A 19,298-nucleotide genomic window follows, 5' to 3' on the forward strand; every position below is an offset into this window, starting at 1 on the left:
ATATATTATTTTATTTATTTACTTTCTTTACATCCCATGTTTTCCCTCAGTGGGGACAAAAAGTGGCCAATGTCGTTCTCTTATCCTCTGTTTTATCCTCACAATGACCCTGTGGAGTAGGTTAGGCGGACAGTGTCGACTGGCGGCCCAAGGTCACCCAGCATTCCAACCTGGGTCTCCCAAATTAGGGCTGTTCGTATCAGTAAACGTGAACCGAAAAATAAACCAGAAATTAGCCGTTTCGGCAATATTTGGGCTTATTTTCGGCTGACTACCAAAACCTGTTGTAGACCTCTGTCGCCAGTAATGCGTTGACATCACTTCCCGTGCACTGGAAGTGATGTCATCACATTGCCGGTGCCATGTGGACGCTCTGGTATTTGGGCAAAAGCTCTATGATAAAAACGGCTTCTACCATAGAGTTTTTGCCCAAATACCAGAGTGTCCCCAGGCCATAACTGGAAACCCTATCCAAAAAAGTCTCTTCAAACAATGGAGTGGAGTCAGGGGAGGGTGGGGTTTGGGGAGGGGAGGGTCCTCAGTAAGGTATAATGACATAGAATCCACCCTCCAAAGCAGCCATTTTCTCCAGGGGAACTGATCTTGATCATCTGGTGATCAGTTGTAATAGATAGAGATCTCCAGGGGCTGCCTGGAAGTTGGCAACCCCTCATCTTGGACCTCTGGTCCCAAGGGCCACAGTGAGGTACAGAAATCATTTGATGGGCTGGGACAGAGTGGGAGGGTTGGGGCTGCCCCGTTTTACAAAGTCTCAGTGGTGAGTCTGGAGCTCCCAGCCAAAGCCAAGATTCACAGACGAGCTTCTTCAAGGACCGACAAAAAGGGTTCATGGGTCATCAGTGGGTTATAGGATATAGGATGTACTTTGGAAACTTTTGCTAACTTTTTTCTACTAATGGGATTCACCTAGCCAAGAAAACTCTTATAGGGCAAGAATGGACAGAAATGTCTTGGAAACACACTCCATCTGTCAGGAAGAAAATGAGAGGATAGAGATAATTAATGCCATTAATATTTGGCTCTCAAAGTCCAGGATTCCAAAGGAACGATGATTGACTTATTGATGGCATAGCTTAGGGCTGGGGGTGACTCTGGTAGATGGCAAGGAAGTTCGATGCAAATTGAAAGGAGATAGTTTTCTACAACACACTAATTGAGCCAGGGTAGTGTAGTGGATAAGAGCGGTGGTTTGGAGCGGTGGACTCTGACCTGGAGAACCAGGTTTGATTCCCCACTCCTCCACATGAGCTGCAGATGCTAATCCGGGGAACTGGAGCGGTTTCCCCACTCCTACACATGAAGCCTGCTGAGTGACCTTGGGCTAGTCACAGCTCTCTTAGAGTTCTCTCAGCCCCACCTACCTCACAGGTGTGTCTCTTGTGGGGAGGGGATGGGAAAATGATTGTAAGCTGGTTTGAGTCTTACTTAAGTGGTGGAGAATGTCAGCATATAAAAATCAAGTCTTGTTCTTGTTCTTCTTCTTCTTCTGTTCTTATTCAAACACTTTGTTGTGTTGTGAATGCAGTTTCACCACTGATCATTTATGAATTGCTCCATAATGGTGTCTATGGTTTCCAGTCTCCAGGTGGGGGCTGGTGATCTCCTGGAAATACGGCTGATTTCTTGACTACAGAGATCTGTTCCCCTGGAGAAAATGGCTGGTTTGGAGGGTAGACTCCATGGCTGAAGTCCTTCCCCTCTCCAAATCCCACCCTCCACAGGTATGCACCCCCCAAATCTCCAGGAATTTCCCAAGCTGGAGTTGGCAACCCAAAGTGCTAGTTGATAGCCAGGAACATATGAAGCTGACATACAGAATCAAGTACATCTACCATGCAATTAGGGTTGCCAGCCCCAGGAAGGGAAACACCCGGAGATTTGGGGGTTGAAGCTTGAGGAGGAGAGGGGTTTGGGGAGGGGAGGGACTTCAGTGGGGTATAATGTCACAGAGTCCATCTCCCAAAGTGGCCATTTTCTCTTGGTGAACTGATTTCTGTCACCTGGAGATCAGTTGTAATAGCGCGATAGCTCCAGCCGCTAGGGTTACCAGGTCCCTCTTCACCACCAGCAGGAGATTTTTGAGGCGGAGCCTAAGGAGGGCGGGGTTTGAAGAGGGGAGGGACTTCAATGTAGGATTGCCAACTGCCAGGTAGTAGCAGGAGATCGCCTGCTAATTCAAGTGACCTCCAGCTGATAGAGATCAGTTCCCCTGGAGAAAAATGCCCGCTTTGGCAATTGAACTGTATGGCATTGAAGCCCCTCCCTTCCCCAAACCCCACCCTCTTCAGGCTCCACGCCCAAAATCTCCCGCCGGTTGCAAAGAGGGATCTGGCAACCCCACTTCAATGCCATAGAGTCTGCCTTCCAAAGCGGCCATTTTCTCCAGGGGAACTGATCTCTATCGGCTGGAGATCAGTTGTAATAGCAGGAGATCTCCAACCACTACCCGGAGGTTGGGAACCCTACCAGCCTCCACCTGGAGGTTGGCAACCCTACATGCAATCCTAAGCAGAGTTACACTGTTCTGTCGGGATAGAAGGGTATAACTCCGTTTAGGATTGCATCACTAGTCCAATATTTGTCCACTTTGACTAGCAGTTGTTTTCTAATCCTTCCATCTAAAATTCTTTAACCTGGAGCTCTTGACTATTGAAACCGGGCCTTTTGGCATACAAAGCATGCCCTGTTTTTACCGCAGAGCTATAGCCATGTTTAAAGCTTAGAGAAAGCTTTAACAATCAATTAAAGTTCAAGGAAGATAAAGGAGGGAACATCAATTAAAGAAAAACAGGCATGCTGTCTGTACCGATCCCGCACCATTTGGCAGCATCTGATTTTCAATTAAATCCACCACGCAGACGCCAAGACTGTCTTCTGACAGTTGAGGAAAGGCCAGAGTGTCTCCTATGAGGTCTGAGACAGCAAGCGTCAGAGTGGAGGCATTAAAAAAGATTCTGTTTCCTGTGAGGAGGCCAGAAAGTGGAGATGTGTCGCTTCCTCTAACATACAGGCCATGCCACTTTTGATAAATGAGGGAATGAAGACCACAGCACCACACCGCTGTTACTGAATGGCACTGCAGAGATGGAAAGCCAGGTCAGGACACCCTTTGCTGACGTTCTCAGCAGCTGCTGTGAGGCAATACAGCTTAAGAAGAAGAAGAAGAAGAGTTGGTCTTTATATTCCGACTTTCTCTACCGCTTAAGGAAGAAACAAACCCGCTTACAATCACCTTCCCCTCTCCACAACAGGTAGGTGGGACTGAGAGAGCTGTGACTAGTCCAAGGTCACCCAGCTGGCCTTATGTGTAGGAGTGAGGAAACAAATCCAGTTCACCAGATTAGCCTCCGCCACTCATGGGGAGGAGTGGGGGATCAAACCCGGTTCTCCAGACCAGAGTCCACCGCTCCAAACCACCGCTCTTAACCACTACACCACGCTGGCTCTCCCCCTAATGCTAGGACGTTTGGAGGATGTTAACTCATCAGGTCGCCATGAGTTGGAAGCAACGTGACGTCACTTAAACACATACACCGATCAGTTCTCCCCTTTTTTGCCTTGTCACCGCTGAGCCACAATAGGTAAAGAAAGGGAGTGGGAAAGGGTTTTCTGGGTTAGAGGGGGTCTGGAGCAAGTTCTGTGATGCCTGCTCTTTTGTATAGGAGCAACGGGGAAAAGGGGCAAGAACGGGAGCATGAGAAGACTGTTCCCTCCTGTTCTTGGCCGAGTTGCAGCTGCTGCCATGATGGGTAGGGATGCCAACCTACAGGTGGTGGCTGGAGATCTCCTGCTATTACAAGTGAATAAAACCCAACCTAGAAAACAGAAGCTGGGTACCCAAGGTTGGGTAGAATTTTATATATATAAAGAGCCCCATGGTGCAGAGGGGTAAGCTTTAGTACTGCAGTCCAAAGCTCTGCTCACGACCTGAGTTCAATCCCAATGGGAGTCGGTTTCAGGTAGCCGGCTCAAGTCGGTTTCAGGTAGCCGGCTCAAGGTTGACTCAGCCTTCCATCCTTCCGAGGTCGGTAAAATGAGGACCCAGCTTGCTGGGGGATAAAGGGAAGACCACTGGGGAAGACACTGGCAAACCACCCCATAAACAAAGTCTGCCTAGTGAACATCGGGATTGACGTCACCCCATGGGTCAGGAATGACCCGGTGCTTGCACAGGGAACCAGAGAAATATAATTTATTAAAAGCGCTATGTCAAGTTTAAAATTATTTTATTTATTATTTTAAAACGTTAAAATAGCACAATGGCATTTCCTAAGGTTGATATCTATAACCACATGCCAGACACGTTTCGGCCTATTTGGCCTTCATCAGTGGTCATTTGAAACCCATGTAAAACCTGCACACATTTACAAAAATATACACGTATACAAACAGTTTAAATCAAACCAGGCATGTATATAGGTTGTATACTATATTACCAATTACTCAAACATCTGGTAAGATTGTAATACTGTTTTACATATGTCTCCCATATACAATGTGTGCGGTTATCAACCTAGTAAACCTCCCCCAACCCCGCCCTCCTCAGGCTCCACCCCAAAAACCTCCCACCAGTGGTGAAGAGGGTCCTGGCAACCCTAATGATGGGGGTGCATTTTTGTGTCTCCCTCAGTATAGAAGCATCCCTCTTCAGGACAAAGAACTAGGAAATCGTTCAAAAGGAAGCTGAACCGGAGAAATCCAGGGGACACTTCTTTCTAGGTCTTTAATCATGTGACCGAAATGCTGTGAAACAAAAAGAAATGATAATTATTGATATAGAAGCTAATCTCCTCCTGCTCACAGGCACCGCGGGCAAAGCTTTGTAAATAAATGTGCTTACTTGGAAGATTTAGCTGCTCGTTCCTGTTTGGCTTGATTATCTGTTTGCCAGGGTTCATCATCCTCTTATTTATTTATTCTTCAAATGTGGGAGGTAATACTTAATTTCTGATGCAAGGTAGGTCCTCTCATCAGTCCCATGACAGAGCTCTCATTTGAATACTAAGTGACATAATTAATCGAGTTTTATTTTCAAGGTTAGCGAAATGAATTTCATTTGGCGCAAGGAAGAAGTGAACGGCGCCAAAGAAGAACAGCAGCGCAACCAAGTTTGTCAACTGGGGCCGACGGTACAGGCAGTCCATTGCAAACCGCTTTACGCTGTTCGGGGAGGGTTTCTTTCCAATGTAATGAGTGATTTGGTTATGAAAACATAATTAGAAAAAGAATCGATGGAGTAATTAGATGGTTAGTTTCTACTCGGAACAATTTTTAAAAATCTCCATTTGTTTTCAATATGATTGATGAGGCAAAGGGAATTAATCTATATTTCTGACTCAAATTGCAGACATGCAGTTAAGTTGTCCTGATTCCAAATGTAAAAACTGAGAGAGGAAACAGCCGCTCCTTACTCCAGGGTTCGCTAACTCCATCCTCCTTTCTTCACCTGCTAGACCAGGGGTATTAAACATAAGGCCCCCAGGCAGGATCCGGCCCCTTGAGATCTCTTATCCGGCCCATAAGCCAGCCAAGGCAGCCACCACCCACAACCAAGTGGCATTTATGTCATATCCGTAGGGTCGCCAACCTCCAGGTGGTGGCTGGAGATCTCCTGCTATTGCAACCGATACAGATCAGTTCCCCTGGAGAAAACGGCCACTTTGGAAGGGGGACTCTATGGCATTGAAGTCCCTCCCCCCAAAACCCACCCTCCTAAGGCTCCACCCCCAAAATCTCCAGGCATTTTCCAGCCTGGACATGGCAACCTTATATAGTATAGCATCGCATAGTATTTCTCTTCTTTTTTTTTCTTTTTTTTAAAAAAGCTCTTTAAAAACCCACTTTTTACACTGCGTTTCATGTTAAAAACTCTTAAGGTATCTGAGCTGTCGGTTGGGAATTAATTTTCCTATATGCCCCTTTCGTTTGCTCCTGTCTATTTTTTTTTTTTGTATCCATTCCTTCCACTTTACTATTGCATCAGCTGCTTTTTGAACCAGCTCAGTATATTAGACAGCACTTATTAGTAGCTGATTTTAAACCTGATCTCATTAGACAAGCAAAAGGGTGTGCTTGTACTTTAGGTTTTTTTTCTCATTTCATTTTATTTGTTACAATCCAAGACCTGCTAACAAGAGGGCACAAGCTAAACACTAATGAAATACATAAAAACAGTAAAAGTTCGAAACTTAGTTAAGCGCTGGTTTTAGTAATACAAGGCAGTTAATAAAAGCATTGAAGCATCTGCTACCTTATCACCTGAGCCAAAAGTGCAAAATGTGGTTGCCTTAATAGTGGTTTCATTGAGGCAATTTGCAAGGAGAGTAGATAAATAAAATGTATCAGATCAGCCTGGAAATCTAGATCAAATACGGGTACCTTTGTAGGCATGTCCAACAAGTAATTTGCTTATAAAGCGATAACCCTCTTGAACTAGTCTGCCAAGCCCCCGGTCCCCTCCTCCAAATTCTTCTTTCCTGCCCAGTAGCACCTTAAAGACCAACAAGATTTTCAGGTTATCAGCTTTCAAGAGTCAAAGCTCCCTTTGTTAGATCTAGGTCTCTAAAGTGGTACTTAGGGATGTGCCAAAAAAAAAAGATTCGGTAAATTTCGGGTTCAGGTTTATTGGGCCCAATTTTTTTTTTGTAAACCTAGAATAAGCCGAATACCCAAACCGGTAAATTTTGGTATTTGGCTAATTTCTAGGTTTACCAAAAAATTTGGGCCCATTATAGTCTATGGGGATTTTTGGAAGCTCCTGGAGGGGCATTTGTGGAAGTGGAGTCCCCAAATTTGCAGCATGGTTGCAAAGGACTCTCCTTAGAGGGTCATCGAAGTTTGGTGATCTCTACTCGGGGCCACCTTCAGTTTGACAGCAGGTTTTCAATGGGGGGTGAGATCGGAGCCTGCCGAAATCTCGACTACTAGGTCTGTCTGAAGAAGATTGCTGATCCACGCGGGTGAGAAGTCTCCTTCGAAAGCCTGGTGGTGTCAGCAGCTGTTGAGGCCGGTTCTTTTTAGTTGGAGGGTATATCCCTCCGGAAGGGGCTTGGTGAGCCCCGTCTTTTTTTTTTTTTTTTAAACTTATTCTTGATCCGTATCAACCCATTGAAAGGTTGGTCTGACCAAGCTGGCTCCGATTACATGATCCCGACCTCAAAACCAGTCAAAAAACCAGTAAAAAAAAAACAGTCAAAAAAAGTCAAAAAAAAAGAAAAGAAAGAAAAGGGGGAGAAAACACAGAGCCGTGCCTCTGAGCAAAGGTGAATAGCCGAACCCGAAAAAACCAGATATTTATTCAGCTTTTTTGGGGAGTAGCATATTTGGCTTAAGGGAGACCCCAAGGTTTTGGCGTTTGGTAAACCCGAAGCCCAAAAATTACGGAAACGGCTAATTTCAGGTTTATTTTCAGATTGGGTTTATCAATATGCATAGCCCTAGTGCTTCTGGACTCAAATCTAAATGTTTTATTGCAGGACAACACAGCTACCCTTTGAAACCAGTGGAAAATTTTAAAATCTCACCAGTGTTGCATGTTGATATTCAGGGAAAGCCCAGTATCAAGGACAGGAGCTCTAAGAATGGCTGAAAAGATTATGGTAAAACCATAGTGTTTCTGAAAATTCCTAGAGTTACCACTATTACCTCTGGGTTTCCTCCAGAAGTGATGTCATCATGCTCATGACAATGTCCCCGTCTGCACCATGTCCCCATCTCCATCCCCAGCCTTCCTGCCTGTTGCCAGGCCCCGCCTGTCAACCCTATTGAACAGGTCTCTGAGACATTGAACTTTCAATGCAGATTGAGGACATAATTTTACATTTCAAGATCAACCTCCACACAAACCCCGAATTCCAGAGAAGAAGGGTTGGTTTTTATATGCCAATTTTCACTACCTTTTAAGGAGAATCAAACTGCTTACAATCGCCTTCCCTTCCTCTCCCCATAACAGACGCCCTGTGAGGTAGGTGGGGTGGAGAGAGTTTGGAAAGAACTGTGACTAGCCCAAGGTGACCCATCAGGCCTCATGTGGAGGAGTGGGGAATTGATCCCGGTTCTCCAGATTAGAGTCCACTGCTCCAAACCACTACACCACACTGGAATGCTGCTGGAGGAAAGCACCTCTGCCAGCAAAAGAGATCCAAAGGGTAGGGCTGTCAATTCAGTTCGGTTCGAACTGAAAATCAACCGAATTTCCCCTGATTCGGTGATTTTCTGTTCGGACGGATCCGAACTCAAAACTGGCGGGCAACCGGGGGGGCCGAATTCAGCGAGTTCGGGAGTTCGCGAATAAATTCGGCAAATTCGGCCCCCCTTCAGGGGAGCCCGCTGAAAGGCGCGGGCTGCCCTTTAAACTGATCTGAGCCTCCCAGCTGGGAGGCGCAGGTCAGTTTAAAGGGCAGCCCGCCCCCCTTCAGCGGGCTCCGCTGGAGAGGCGCGGGCTGCCCTTTAAACTGACCTGCGCCTCCCAGCTGGGAGGCTCAGATCAGTTTAAAGGGCAGCCCGAGCCTCTCCAGCGGAGCCCGCTGAAGGGGGGCGGGCTGCCCTTTAAACTCATCTGAGCCTCCCAGCTGGGAGGCGCAGATGAGTTTAAATGACAGCCCGCGCCTCTCCAGCGGAGAGGCTGCCTTTTAAACTGATCTGCGCCTCCCAGCTGGGAGGCTCAGATCAGTTTAAAGGGCCCCCGCGCGCCTTCAGGGAATCCCTCTGAAGGCGCGCTGGGGCCGAATTTTCCCCCTAACTCCGGATCCCCCCGAATTACCGGGGATCCGAAGCGGGGGAGTTCGGACTTCGGCACGTACCGAACCCACAAGGGTCAAATTCGGCCGAATCCGAACTGTACCGAATTTTTTTTTTTGACAGCCCTACCAAAGGGTCATGGATTGGGTTTGCACTAAGCACGGTTCGGATGAGATGCCTGGTGTTCCATAGAAATAGCACTGCCTTGTAGGAAAGCCAACCTCCAGGTGGTATTGGAGATCTCCTGTAATTACAACTGACCTGCAGCCAATAGAGATCAGTTCACCTGGAGAAAATGGCCACTTTGGCCATAGGACTCTATGGCATTGAGGTCGCTCCCCTCCCCAAACCCTGCCCTCCTCAGGCCCCACCCCAAAAACCTCCCACCGGTGGTGAAGAGGGACTTGGCAACCCTACTGACTAGAGCTGTAGTCAACCAGAATGTGTCCTCACAATAAATTGCTTTCACTAACCCTTTCTAGACCCCTTGTTGACATTTTCCCCCATAGCTAAAACAAAGCCAGCACAAACTTCAGTCTTCCTCGTCAATGGCCCCCCTCATTCACCTTTATTGTTGTTGTGGATAGGCTATTAAGATCTAATCATTGAATTAATTACAAAAAGATCAAAGCACAGTGAGTTTGGGTAATCATATATTTATTATCTTCATCTGAGAATAATTGATTTTGGCATAGCAAATTATCATATCTGTATCCATTGGGTTTTCTATCATTTGAAAGTGCTTAATACGCCATTAGGGTTGAAATCAAGAGCACACACTTTTTGCTGAAACAGGAAGTTTGAACAGGCTCCTTCGATAAATTGATTCCAGATGCTTAGAAGATTACAAACCATAGAGCTGTGTCGCAGTGAACAGGACGAGACCTCGAAAGTGTCTTAAAATCATAGAATCATAGAGTTGGAAGGGGCCATAGAGGCCATCTAGTCCAACCCCCTGCTCAATGCAGGATCAGCCTAGAGCAGCTGTCGGCAAACTCATTAGTCAAAAGAGCCAAATATCAACAGTACAACGATTGAGATTTCTTTTGAGAGCCAAATTTCTTAAACTTAAACTATATAGGTAGGTACACTGTTTATTAACTTAATAAACTTTAATTAAAGTTTTAAGTCTTAATTAAACTATAGGTACACTGAATAAAACTTGATATCATACTTAATAGTGATCTTATTTATTGATAAAAATTAAATTGTAAGTCCCTGCCATTTCCCCCTCCCCGTCCGGAGTCCTCGTCTGGAGCCCTGGTCTACCACCATAAAAGCCTATTGGTAGACCTGGCCTCTGAAGGGGGACTTTTTCCCCTCCTCAGAGTCCAGGTCTACTGCCAAGAAAGCCAGTGGATAGACATGGCCTCCCAATGGGACTCAGCCAGAGGCCAGGTCTACCAAAGGAAGCCCGCCCCGCCCAACAGCTGATAGGCAGGTGGGGGGGCCAGGAACCGCCGAGCCGCCTGCCCAACAATCATGCTGCTAGAGGGGAGGGGAGGCTTTAGCCTCCCAACCATTGAGGGCAAGGGAAAGGGGGACCCGGCCATTCTCCACGGCGGGTGGGGGGAGATATAGCACCCGCTCGCCTGCTCTCTCGCACTCTCGCTCTCTCTCTTGCTCTCTCTCTCTCTCTCTCACTCTCTCAGGCGCGCCGGCTCCACAGCCCGGCTGCCGGCGCAATACCAAGTTTGGAGAGCCGCACTCAATGGGCCAAAGAGCCACATGCGGCTCAGGAGTGGCATTTTGCAGACCCCTGGCCTAGAGCATCACTAACAAGTGCTTGTCCAGCCTCTGCTTAAAGACTGCCAGTGAGGTGGAGCTCACCACCTCCCTAGCTAGCTGATTCCACTGTCAAACAACTCTTACTGTAAAAAAAATTTTTTTTAATATCCAGCCGGTACCTTTCCGCCCACTATTTAAACCCATTATTGCGAGTCCTATCCTCTGCTGCTAACAGGAACAGCTCCCTGCCCTCCTCTAAGTGACAGCCCTTCAAATATTTCAAGAGAGCAATCATGTCCCCCCTCAACCTCCTCTTCTCCAGACTTCGGCAAGCCTTCCAGTTAATAGTCTTAGGTAATATTCTACCACATAACAATACTGGGTGGGAACAAGGAAGGGGTGTGTGTGTGTGTGTGTGTGTGTGTGTGTGTGTGTGTGTGTGTGTAAAGAGCCATCAAGTTGCAGCCAACTTATGGCCACCCTAAAGGGTTTTCAAGGCAAGAGACTAATAGAGGTGGCTTGCTATTACCTTCCTCTGCATAGCAACCTTGGTATTCCTTGGTGGTCTCCCATCCAAATACTAACCAAGGCTGACCCTGCGTAACTTCTGAGATCTGATGAGAATGAGTAGCCTGGCCCATCCAGGTCAGGGCTACGAGTAGATCATAGTATAGATAGAGTTGCCAGGTCCCTCTTTGCCACTGGCGGGAGGTTTGGGGGGCTTTGGTTGCTACTTTGTTGTAAATTGTATTACCTTCAGTGGAACTGTGTAATACAAGTATTTTTCTTGTCAAGGTCATAAGTGCTGGTCTTTTTTGCAGGTTGGCAACCCTAAGTATAAACCTAGGGTTGCCAGCTCAGGGTTGGGAAATTCCTGGAGATCGGGGTGGAGTCCGAGGAGGGTGGGGTTTGGGGACCGGAAGGACCTCAATGGGGTATAATGCCGTGGAGCCCACCCTCCAAAGCTGCCATTTTCTAGAACTGATTTATATAGGCAGGAGATCAGTTGTGATTCTGGGAAATCTCCAGGCCTCAGGTGGAAAATGGCAAGCCTATATAAACTAATGGTTCCTAACCTTCAGTCCAGTACCACATCACCGAGTACATGACGCTTCCATCAAATGTCCCCCAGCCACAAGTAAAGGGGTTGGGGGGAAGCACATAAAAAAGCAATACAGGGAAGTTCTTGTGAAATCCAAAGATTCCTCTGCTTGTGTGGAAGGTGCCTTCTCTGCTCACAGATGTTTCACGCTAACGCATGGCACTAGCAAAGTAAATTGAAATCCACAGATATTCTTCTGCTTGCACAAGCCCTTATGCAGGAAGCAATAAAACAGGCTATATAGCTGCATGGACCCCCCACCCCACCCCCACCCCTGCTATCGTCTGCGAAAGAGGGCCAGGAATTATTTTCCCTTTGACTTGCAGTTCTTCCGATCCAGACTCTCCATCTCTGAATAATTTATTCCAAAGCCAAAGCTTTCACAAAGAGTTCCCCCAGTTATTGGTTTCGAGTGAAGGGCTGTGTGTTGTGCATAGTTTCCGAAGCAAAATTCAGGTCAGAGAGCATAAATATGCACACTTAATTTACTTAATTGCCTGTAAAATAAGGATGCTCTGGTGTGTAGTTGCTATATGGTGGGGAGGGAGGGCAAGGCTTCCCAACACCTCAAGAAACATGATTCCTTGCATGCAACTCAGAGATTATAAAACAAAACGCTACAGCAGGGCATCCTTTAGAAATCTTCCTCTCCTGCCATTCACCAGCTATTGTATCCATCAAACTCAGTGCAAGCTATGCCTGTACCTGGAAAGAATTATGTCACTGGAGAGAGTTAGCTACTTCCCCTAGGGTTGTCAACCTCCAGGTACTAGCTGGAGATCTCCCGCTATTATAACTGATCTCCCGCCGATAAAGATCAGCCCACCTGGAGAAAATGGCCGCTTTGGCAATTGGACGCTATGGCATTAAAGTGCCTCCCCTCCCCTAACCCTGCCCTCCTCAGGCTCCGCCCCCAAAATCTCCAGGTATTTTTCAACCTATAGCTGGCAACCCTAACTGTTCCACATGCGACCACCATCATTTGTGGACAGCAACAATTTGAAAATAGCAGGAGCTTCTACACCAGGGGGTCCAATACGTGGTGCCCATGGGTGCTATGTAGGGTTGCCAGGTCCCTCTTTGCAACCGGCGGGAGATTTTGGGGGTGGAGCCTGAAGAGGGCGGGGTTTGGGGAGGGGAGGGACTTCAATGCCATAGAGTTCAATTGCCAAAGCGGCCATTTTTCTCCAGGTGATCTGATCTCTATCGGATGGAGATCAGTTGAATTAGCAGGAGATCTCCTGGTACTACCTGGCAGTTTAATTATCACAAAATTCCACTTATGGTGCTGGTATATTTATTTAAGAGATAATAGAGCACACTTGCTCAATTCTTATTCCAAAAATGAAAAAAATTCTTTTTGACCTCAACCTTTGTCTGTTATTTATCAATAAGCTCAAAACGCAGCAGTGTTCATATTACGCTTCCAATAATATATACTTGTAGACCAAACAAAGCAAAACAAACAACAACAAAAAACCTTTAGGTTGCTCTGTTATTTTTCAATGAGTTCAAAAAACACAGCAGTGTTAATGTCACACTTCCAATATCACATACATGTAAACCAAACAAGCAAAATATAACCCAAAATAAACTTTTTGTTGTTCCAATCTGTCCGTTATAATTCTTATGGTTGAAGTTCCCGTCTGGAGATTCCACAGCAATAATGACTTGTCAGTTTCATTCATTCATGAATTGCAAGCAGCGCATGTCAATTTCCTTTGTGGACTGAAAACAATGTGTACCAGTGCTAACTGCACTTTATACCCCCGAGCACGGGGATGCAACAAGGTTGCTAACTCTTGACTAATTCCTCCAAACGATGAAAATAATAAACCTTATCCCGAAGGACACCAAGTGCGATAAGGACGTGTCCTCCGGATATCAAACACGTTTCATTTTGCTTTCCTCGGCTTATTACCCAGTAGTACAAATCTTATTTTTAAGGGTGTATAAACACCTCTCCTTAAAACCTCTGACGGTTCCTATGAGTAGCTATGGGAACTTCAACCATAAGAATTATAATGGATATAATATATAATATAATATAATATAATATATATATTTTGCTTGTTTGGTTTACATGTATATGATATTGGAAGTGTGACATTAACACTGCTGTGTTTTGAACTCATTGAAAAATAACAGAGCAACCTAAAGGGTTCTTTTTGTGTTTTGTTTTGCTTTGTTTGGTCTACAAGTATATATTATTGGAAGTGTAATATGAACACTGCTGCGTTTTGAGCTTATTGATAAATAACAGACAAAGGTTGTGGTCAAAAAGAATTTTTTTTAATTTTTGGAATAGGAATTGAGCAAGTGTGCTGTACCACCTGGCAGCTGGCAACCCTCGAGCTATGGTGCTCATCAACACCTTTCCTGGCGCCAGCCAAGCGTTTTTAGAAAGTGTGTAAGGTGGGGCGTTCGCTGAGAAAGGCTTCTGATTGGCCACTGGAGATTTGATTGGCTGTGCAGATTTTTCAAAACGTTGCTTTGACAACAGCTGCTACTACTGCATAAAGCTCTTCACTGCGCGACTGAAGGTTAAGCTATGGCAGCCATTTTGTGGCTAGCTCCACCTCCTGCAGCAGCCATTTTGTGGTGGCCATTTTGGGGCTGCACCCACCACACTGTGGCTGTACACAGAAGTCCCATTCAACAATAGGGTTGCCAGGTCCCTCTTCCCTCCCAGTGGGAGGTTTTTGGGGCGGAGCCTGAGGAGGGTGGGGTTTGAAGAGGGGAGGGACTTCAATGCCATAGAGTCCAATGGCCAAAGCGGCCATTTTCTCCCAGTGAACTGATCTCTATTGGCGGGAGATCAGTTGGAATAGCAGGAGATCTCCAGCTAGTACCTGGAGGTTGGCAACCCTAGTTTTAAGCCTTTTGATGACTTTGGACAATCTCACAGAGGGTCTGCATCTCCGGAGCTCTACATTTCCAGAGTTGGGACTCCTCTTTAACGTGCCCAGAGTACTTGAATACCTGGTGGGGTTCAGGGTGGCCAGGGAAGGGAAGGGAAAGAAGGAGAAGACAAGGAAGCAAGCCAAAACAGACCGACATCCACGATTTTAATACCAAAGAGAAGGGATGCGAAACGCAAGAAAAAGGGGTAATCTCTTCAGCCAGCACAGTTCTGCTTGTGAAATGCATTCATGATTGTTGCCACCCAGTGGTCAAGCTAGGGATGCTTTTCTTTAGAAAGGAAACTAGACATGCTCCTGCGGGAGGTGGGGATAGTGGAATGAGGTTTTGAGATGGCGGCCGCCTGGCTGAGACCTTGCTTACAGTGACTCAGATAAAACAGAGTTACACCTAGGGTTGCCAATTTCCCGGTGGTAGCTGGAGATCTCCCGCTATTACAACTGATCTCCTGGTGACAGAGATCAGTTCCCCTGGAGAAAATGGCTGCTTTGGCAATTGGACTCTATCGCATTGAAGTCCCTCCCCCTCTCCAAACCCCTCCCTCCTCAGGCTCCACCCCCAAAATCTCCAGGTATTTCCCAACCCAGAGCTGTCAATCCTAGGTACACCCTTGCATTCCAGGTGTGGCCTATAACGATTACAATAAATTAGGCTCTGCCAAGCACACTAGAAGTAGGAAATGTTTCCTTCCACAAAAATATCACTATCTCGAATATTCCTGCCACTTGACCTTTGAAGTAGGGTTGTCAGGCCCCTCTCTATCAGCTGGAGGTCAGTTGTAATAGCAGGAGATCTCCAGCTAGTACCTGGAGGTTGGCAACCCTATTGCTGGTGATCTTGGGCTAGTCACAGTTCTCTCCAAACTCTCTCCGCCCCACCTACCTCACAAGGTGTGGGGAGAGGAAGGGAAGGGGATTGTAAGCCACTGTAAGACTCTTTAAAGGTAGAGAAAAAGCAGGGTGTAAAAACCAACTCTTCTGTTCTTCTATGCAGGCTACCTGTGGTTATTGTATTACATCTAAATAGGGTTGCCAACCTCCAGGTACTTGCTGGAGATCTCCTGCTATTACAACTAATGTCCAGCTGACAGAGATCCGTTCACCTGGAGAAAATGGCACTTTGGTAATTGGACTCTATGGCATTGAAGTCCCCTCCCCTCATCAAACCCCACCCTCCTCAGACACCTCCCGAAAATCTTCAGATATTTCCCAACCCGGAGCTGTCAACCCTCCTCTAAATCCTGTAGAAGGCCCGTTCGTTTCCACACAAGACTAGGGTTACCAGGTCCCTCTTTGCCACCGGCAGGAGGTTTTTGAGGCATAGCCTGAGGAGGGCGGGGTTTGGGGAGGGGAGGGACTTCAACGCCATAGACTCCAATTGCCAAAGCGGCCATTTTCTCCAGGGGAACTGATCTCTATCGGCTGGAGATCAGTTGTAATAGCAGGAGATCACCAGCTACTACCTGGAGGATGGCAACCCTACGTAGGGCCCAGGGATTCTCAACTTTCCCCTGTCCACATGGGAAGGCAGGACTGCCAGTGGTGCTAAGTTAACTTAGGCAGCCAGTCTACAAAAGCGTGATTTGATTTGCAGCCTTTTTTTTATTAGTTGTAATATGATTATGGATTACTGTCAACATTTCTTCCTTACCCTTCAGCGAGCATCTACCTGTCATTATTTTAGGTCAGCCTTCATTTCAGTTTTCACCTGGATTAAAGCCCCTTCTCTTGTCTTAACCGTTGCCTTTGATCGAAGGGATTTCTCAGGTTAAAACTCGGTGCGGTGTTTTTTCAGTTTCGCTTATGTGTCAAGAGAAATTTCCCCTATCAGTGCCTCTGTCAGTATTCAGGCTACCTCTTTCTTTCTTTCTTTCTTTCTTTCTTTCTTTCTTTCTTTCTTTCTTTCTTTCTTTCTTTCTTTCTTTCTTTCTTTCTTTCTTTCTTTCTTTCTTTCTTTCGGAATTAAGCACTACGGTTCTTTTAGCTCATCAGCTTAAGCACTGGGTGTCGAGGATTCCAGGTTTAATTCCTTGTGTTTTAATGATAGCTCCCTTCGGGTGTATCATTTTGGACGAGCATTTTAGTATCCTTTTGGCTTTGCCAACACTAGGGGTACCCAAAGGCTGGGTGGAAAGGAAGTCAATTATACCATGAAATATGTTTATTATAAAGCATGAGGTGTTTGTTGTGAGGAGGGGAACATAAGAACATAAGAAAAGCCCTGCTGGATCAGACCAAGGCCCATCAAGTCCAGCAGTCTCTTCACACAGTGGCCAACCAGGTGCCAGGAAGGGAAGGGAATTGTAAGCTGCTTTGAGACTCCTTAAAGGTAGAGAAAAGCAGGGTATAAAATCAACTCTTCTTCTTCTTCTTCTTCTTCTGTTACCTGTGTTGGCCTCCAGAAGAAGAGGACATGCTCTCTTTCGTCTTCAGCCAATAGAGGTAACCCCAGCTGGAGGGTGCTTCCATCACTGACTTGTTTTCTTGATTTACCCTGTGCTCCTGCCCCAGAGAGATCCATTCTTGCTGCTGCTGCTATTTGCAACACCCTGGATGGTCGCACGCGGCTGGGGGGCAAGGGAAGGATGCCAGTAATCCATCGGGTTTGATTTCCCACTTGGGTGTTGTGATTCCACTGATGCTGATTTCTCAGCCCTACCTTCTGTCCAATTCTATCCTTCAGGGGGAGAAATTAGCTGGATGCGCCAACTCTTGGGTAAGCAAGTTCAAATGCTAGTTAAAGGATAAGTTTCTTGTGCTAGGGTCGCTTACGAGCGGAGATGGGCCTCCTGAGGCACATTCCGAGGCGCATTCGGTTGAAAGCAGGGGACGGCATCCCCCCCTTTGGATATCTGATGCAGCGCATTTACTCCGCAGCTCCTAAAAGAGAGGATATTTGAGACGCTCGGTGGAGTTTCTGCGGACATCTGAAACCATAGGAGAGAACAGCAGAAACCTCCACACACACGAAATGAAAGGATGGGATTTGTACATCCCTGGTGGAAAATACATTGCTCCAGAAGAGCGAAGCAGACACTTTTTTGATGTTGCTGGAGATGATTTGAGTCAGGAGCAGGGGCTGACCTCAGCCGTTGAATTCTCCAGTGTGCCTGGTGTGAAATTCAAGGATGAGGAGCAGAGACGCGGCAATTTGGACGCTGTTGGCTTGCTCCTGGAAGGTCAGAGGCAAGCGAAGGGGCTTGTCTCTTCTATACCTTGTTTATAGCTGGCTCGATTTCCCAGCTGGATGAAATGAGGCCAGCATGAGTGGGATTTTGTTAGCTGAGTTAGAAATAATGGGTTTGAATCTTGAGACATCAGCTCATGGATGAAGGAGTATCCCTAGTGAAATCTGAAACTTCACCCACAGGTACTTGGGGCGGGTGTGTGTCTTTACAGCTCAGCAAGGTAAATATTTCTGCTCTGTTAATGATCAGAGGTTCGTCTAACATTACGTTTATGGGTAGGGGAAAGATTGCAGGTGAAAGACCTCAACCCGATACCCTGGAGAGTCACCACCAGCCTGAGTAGACAATACTGATCTTGATGAACCAAAGATCTGATTCAGTATAGGGCACCTTCATGGGTGTCAATATGTGCATCTCTCAGAAATTATCCCTCTGCCTTTACCTGGATAGCCTAGGCTAGCCTGATCTTTTCGGTATTTGTCGGCGTTTTTTTTCCTCCAAAACAGGCATTAAAAAGGCAGAAAAAAGTGAGGGGTGAAAAAAGCGGACCTGAATAATGCTGAATTTATTTGACATTATTCAAGTTGCTTCGGGGCCTGCCACCATTTTCTCCCCCCTCCCCTCCCCCCTTACTTACCTGTGGAGGCCCAAGCCGGCAATCGGCTTTGATAGGAGAAAGACAGGAGCGTTCCTTTCTCCACTGCCTGCCCACTCCGACTGGTGGCAAAAGGAACCCCCCTGCCTTCCTATCTGAATCAAACTTTTTCAGGTTCATGTTTATTAACCTGAAAATTCAAAAAATCCAGGTTTTCCGGATTTTTCAAAAAAATTCAGGTTTAATAAACCCGAACCCGAAAAATACCGGAAAAAACTTGATGCACACCGCTACATCCAAGTACTAACCAGAGCTGCTTAGCTTCTGAGATCTGACAAGATAGGGCCGCCCATTTCAGGGCTACATCAGGGGGCCCCATTCACTTTTCCCTAGCTCTGGGGGTCACCTCTTCACGTGGGTGGTGCCTTTAACTACTGAGCTGAATTTTCGTTCAGTGATTTTCTTAACATTTCACCAGTAAAGATACTTCCTCATTGATAGTCTCAATGTGAGCTAAAGGCTCTTGCCTGGTATGCAAATCTCGATAGCAGAAATGCCATGAATACATCTCCGGAGGTTTGCGTGACATTTCTTAGCCCGTCAGGCTCCTGAAAAGTTTGCGACTGTATAATTTTTTTTTCCGAGCGGGTTGTGTGTGTCCACCTTGTCAGTCACTTTTCCCAGAGGGGGAGGGCGATGGTGCGGAGACGTTTTGCGCTTCTCGGGAACTTCTGAAAGGGCCGCTCATGCATGTGCAAGAGCCACATCCCTCTGTGCCTCCTCTCTTGCTTGCCAACTGCGCTGGATTGACGCCAGTGATAGTGTTTGGAAGGAAAAAGAAAGTACGAGGGGCCTTAGAGCGCTGTCGGTGGTAAAATTTTTGAGTGATTCAATGGCGGGGATCAAAAGGTTTAATAAAAAATAGAAATCCTGCCCCTCATATCTGTAGTGTCAATATAATACAGGTTGAGTATCCCTTATCCGGACTGCTTGGGACCAGAAGT

Source organism: Euleptes europaea, chromosome 4, assembly GCF_029931775.1.
Source record: "Euleptes europaea isolate rEulEur1 chromosome 4, rEulEur1.hap1, whole genome shotgun sequence".
Classification (NCBI taxonomy): domain Eukaryota; kingdom Metazoa; phylum Chordata; class Lepidosauria; order Squamata; family Sphaerodactylidae; genus Euleptes; species Euleptes europaea.